A 5,353-nucleotide genomic window follows, 5' to 3' on the forward strand; every position below is an offset into this window, starting at 1 on the left:
GAATAAACATTTCAGAGCAAGGTGAATCTCCATTTAACAAGTCTCTCTGGCGTTCCCTCAACTTCCTCAACACTTAAAAGCCAAACTTCAGGCATCTGTTTTTCCTGCTGAAACTTCCCACCTGGTTGTCGATAGCCCTTGCCAAACATTGGCCCAGGTTTGATTTCCCCCAGCCGCCCTGTCGTCTGAGAAAACTCCCGCAGGGACCGTGAACTCAGGCTCTCAACATATCTCCCACTTGAACTCCCAAAGTTTGTTTGGGAAAGACATTCTTTATTTCTGCCATTTTACCAGTAAATTTATTTTAGAAATTGTGAATAGTGAGATTCAAAGACACACACTCACACTGACAAACTTTATCTCACAATTATGTGTAATAGTTCATAGAGGAACATCTGCTCCATCATGTACACATACCTCCACTCTCGCACTTGAATAAAAGTTGCTTGGAGACAAGGGCTGAGTCTTTTCCTTTCCCCATATAACTTCTCAGTATCCAGTAGGTGGCACTGACCACCAAAAGGGCTCAACCAATCAGGGGGTCACTTTCAGTCTTAATGATACAGTCTTTTGGAGTCTTGGGCACTCTGAGACAATGAGTTATAATAGTAAACACACTTATATCATACTTGCCAAGTGACATCACTACTTCAGGCTTTACCTATATTAATTTAGTGGTTCTCAAAGTGTGGTTCCCAGACCAGCAGAATCAGTGTCACCTTAGAACTTGTTAAAAATGCAAATTCTCAAGACCTACCCTAGACCCTGCGAATCAGAAGCCTTGGGGGTGGGATCCAGTAATTTGTGTTTTAATAAGCCCTCTGGGTGATTCTGATGCACATCACTGAATGTGGGGCCCCAGAGTTTCTGATTCAGTATTTCAGGGTAGGGCTGGAGAATTTGCATTTCTAACAAGTTCCCAGGTGATATCAATGCTGCCGATTTTGGAGACCCTGCTTGAGGACCACTGGTACAGAAGAGACTGAAGCACAGAGATGAAGTAAGTTGTTGAAAGTCACACAGTTAGGAAGAGGCAGAGACAAAGTGCAAACCTAAGCAGTCTGATTCCCAGGTCTGGATTCATCACCATTCCACCATACGTAACTCCTCTCTCACGAAGAATGGAAGTGGAGGGGAGGTTGTGGATGTGAGTAGGAGGTTTTACTATGTTCAGTGACCAAAAGCAGACCAAACGGCATTATTCAAGAAGGAAAAAAGCATCAGCTTGCTTCTCAAATCAAGGCCAGTGGTAATGAGACTGTAGGCTCATTCCCAAGAGGGGATGATGAGATTTCTGTGCTGGGCAGCTGCAGACCTGCTTCCTGGTTCTACTCTGCAAACATGTGCTTAGGTCACGACATCATGCCCAGAAGTTTGGCTGAATCAAGACAAATCCATCCCCTAAATGAAAAATAACTTGATACTATATCACACTGGAAGGGCACCAAGTAAGCACTCTATTTTCTGACACACACTATCATCATTCATGACTGTCGTAACTATGAAGTTAAAATAAAACATGGATGGGGGCAGGTGATTGTTTGGACTGTGCACTGGTGGCTCGATGCTCAGAAGGGTTTCTGATGTTGGTTTTCTAGTTTCTAGTTCGCAACGGGCACTGCATGACTCCATTGGGTCTGGGCCCCACTCTGAGGCTCACTGCTTCTATCCGCAAATGATCTACATCCACCTTGACCCTTCTCAACAGGCTGTGGATAGGAACTCATCAGAAGAGTCAATGGCAATGCAACGCTAGTGAGTTCTCAGAGACAAGGAGCCGGAGATTGACATAAACAACGACTCTTGTTCTGAAGATTGAGAGAAAGGGCTGATGTTGAGGGACAGACAGAGGAAAGGAGTGGAGAGGAAGAAGGTCAGTGGGCTCCACTCCAGTCAGACTAGAAACAGTAAGAGACATTTCAGCCGTGTCTTGTGAAAGGGGCTCCATTGATTCATCAGGCTCCCCGGCAGAGGGATGACGAGAAGCTGAGACAGAAAGGGCCCATTCATTCATGCAGAACAGCAGCTCCCATCCCCATTGGCTCTCGCTAAGGCTCCAGGCTGATGGGGAGGAGGGAAGAGGCAGATGGGAGGAGGAGGTAGAAATGAAAGAAAATGATGACTACGAGATTGTCATGAAGAAATGCACAGCTGCACAGGCAATTGCATGCAAATGTGGCTTCCTTTTTTAGCTGTATAGTTAATGTCTTCAGATTCATCTATTTTTCTCTTTCATGTCATCTTCCCCTCCTCTTCTTGCCTTGTCTTTTTCTGGGCTTTCCACCTCTTTCCCCCTTCCCATTCATCTTTCATCTTGTCTTCCCATTATGCTCTAACTCTCTGCTAATGTCCACCTTTATTTTCTCTTCTTTTGTCCTCTTTGCCCCTTTAACCATATGTTCTGTCCAATTGATTCCAGGTCTTCTTGGTTCCTGAGAAGTCTCTCCCACTCCCCTAGTAAAGCTCTCCCACATGCACATTTTCTCTCAGCTTCTTTCTCTCCCTTCCTTATTTCCTCCACTCTTCTGCTTCTCTTAAGACTCTGCCCTTTTTGTGAAGAGGAACAACAGGCAGTAGAAGCCTGCCCTGAGTGGGTCTAATCATTCTTCAACGGCCCCTCCTGCTGGGTATTCCAGCCACTGACAGATGTGTAGCCCTTTAAAAAGAAGTTCATTCATCCCTTCTGCAAGCAGAAACGTGAGCGGGAGCAGGGGTGGGGAGTGGCCATGAGATGGAGGATGGGAAGGAAACTAAAGTTATAAATAGGATAAAGGAGGATGAAAAAAAATGTGGAGTATTTTTCTCGCTTTCTTTTTACTCAACACATCTCCAAGGAAATGTGCCACAGCTGGAAAAATCGTTGGTTGGTCCATGTCTTCATCCCCCTTCCCTACAAACCCACAGTCCCCTTCCACATGAGTCCCATCAGTAAGGAGAGCTGGACCACAGCCTAGAAATAGCCCTGCAGCTCCTTCATCCAGACAGCTCAAAAGGCAAAGGAGGGGCTGGAAAGACTCGGGGTCCTTGTCAGATATTTCCATCCAAGGGAGTCTAGGACATGCAGCCTATAGCCATTGTGTTCATTAAGAGATTGCCAACATTTGGGGGTGTTTTCTCTTTTGGGGAGGGTAGGTCATACCCACAGAGGCTTTTTGGCACTTCTGAACTACAGATGACCCCAATCTAGGTCATTCTAGGGATGGTTTTTATAAGTCCCCATCTTCCCTTCCTACCCAAAAGCCACAAAGTCTGGGTGACTCCAGCTTCCTCCGTCTTGCAAAATAAAGTAGACTGTAGGAAGAATATTATTTTATACTACACTAGGACCTTGAATTTAAAGCAGTTTCATCCTGAGAGGTTCTTTACATGCTTCATGCATACTGTCTCATTGGCCCTGATTTGAAAACTTTTTTAACTTGGAGAACCTGGACAAGGAGGAGAATGGAAAATCAGCTCTACTTGGCAGTTAATTTACTTCTCAGCTGAGAAAGAGAAGGGCAATCTCTCGTTGCAATGAAGAAGAGTCTGATCTTGAGACTACGGATGAGTGTGGAGATGCCCTCAGCTATTATTAAGATGTAACTTAATTATAAAGAAGTACCACCCAGGGTTGAAAGTGTTAAAGTAAGTTACCTTTGATCTCTGTTGCATTGGGAGCTACAAGACTTAACACCTGTGGCATTAATAGGATTCAAGAATTATACAAAGATAGACAACCATTTTAACCTTTAGCTTGTTCACATGCAATCTGTTCTGCTTAGAATTTTAAAGGACCACTCTTTTAATGTTGTTAAATTTTAAGTCCTTAAGTCTCATTTGTGAACAGGTGGAAAATTCTCCTGGCCTCCTTGGGAAATGGGTAGGTAGCTCAGGCATTTGTATTTATGCTTGGAGGAAAAGTGATACCAGGCAGAAAGTGACTCTCCAAAAATCAGTGTAAATGTTATGCTGCCGGCCATTCAGGGTGCTGCCCACAAACAGCCTCAGTGGTCAATGGCTGTTGGGTCAAGGGAATATGGAACACGGGAATTGACTTCGTTCTGCCCTGGAGAGGAAATGAACAACTGAAAAGCCACCCCCTGCCCCCACCCCCCACCCCCCACCAGTGCTGCAGCATCTTGCTCAGTGTCTCTCTGTTTAGTTCTGCTGAAATGTAAAGCATGGGCAACAAAGCAAAACATTTATTTTATGTCTCCACTATTAAAAAAGTGGCGTGCCGTAGAGTTGCAATTGGAACACTGAACAACAAAGGTGAAGTTAGTTTCCAGAGATTTTTCCCCTCCCTCCCGCATTAATTCCTCAGCATTACATATTTTCAACATGTAAGGGTAACAAAATTTCCTATGCTAAGAATTCATCCTGGGAAAAAAAAAATGCAGATTTTCATTGCCTTTTTTTTGTTATTTGGATACACAAACATAACTTGGTCTCATAACTTGTTCTCACGAAAAACTTTTTTGATTAATAGATTAATTGATTTAATTAGTTGATTAATTGATCTAATTGATTAGTCAATTAATTCATTAATTCAATCAATTGATCACTTCATCAATTAATCAAAACTTTTTTGATTAGTTGATGGATTAAGTAAATGAATTAATCATTTCAAAATCTCCAAACTTAAGTTTTGCGTTTTGTGTTTTTTTTTAAAGCTAGCACATAAACAATAGCTAATGGAATCTGTGAGAAACACCGTGACTCCTGCAAAGAAAATGGGGGTAAGACTTTAAACTCCTTGAGTCCTTGGGAAAGTAGATCCACTCACGCAGAGTTCTCTGGAAGTTCAACTCCTGTTCACCAGGGGGCAGCACTATAAACAGCAAATAAATGGAAGGGAGTGCATGGGAAAGGGAATTTGTATGACAGGAGTTGGAAAGAAAGGGCTTGAGGGACAAACAAGTCATATAGAGCTGGGCACCAGCAGAGAGGGAGAGAAAAAATGGAAAAAGAAAGTAAATGAAAAAAAAGCACATTCTAAATAACTTGCACTCTCTCTAATGTTTCCCCAGTTCATGCTTTATGAATGCAAAACTCCTGGTACAACAAGGCTGAAATTGGTAATTGTCTAGAAAACGTCCAGCAGGAAATTCAAACAATGAAGAGCTACCCTTTAGCGCTAAAGCCATCTCTTTTGGGCACATTCCTAGAGTTTAGTCTTCCTGTTGTTGGAGAACGAAGCACCCCCAAATTATTAAGAAGGCCTGGGACTTTCCATTGGGGAACAGTAGTGTCCCTAGCCCTGGAAGCCATGGCAGCCATTACTGTGGATTGGCTGTTTCAGAGAACGCAGCCATGATCAGATTCCCATTGTCCTTCAACCCTGTCCTTGCCCCAGCATGGTTGAGGACCCTAC

The sequence above is a fragment of the Choloepus didactylus genome, chromosome 6 (assembly GCF_015220235.1).
Source record: "Choloepus didactylus isolate mChoDid1 chromosome 6, mChoDid1.pri, whole genome shotgun sequence".
NCBI lineage: Eukaryota > Metazoa > Chordata > Mammalia > Pilosa > Megalonychidae > Choloepus > Choloepus didactylus.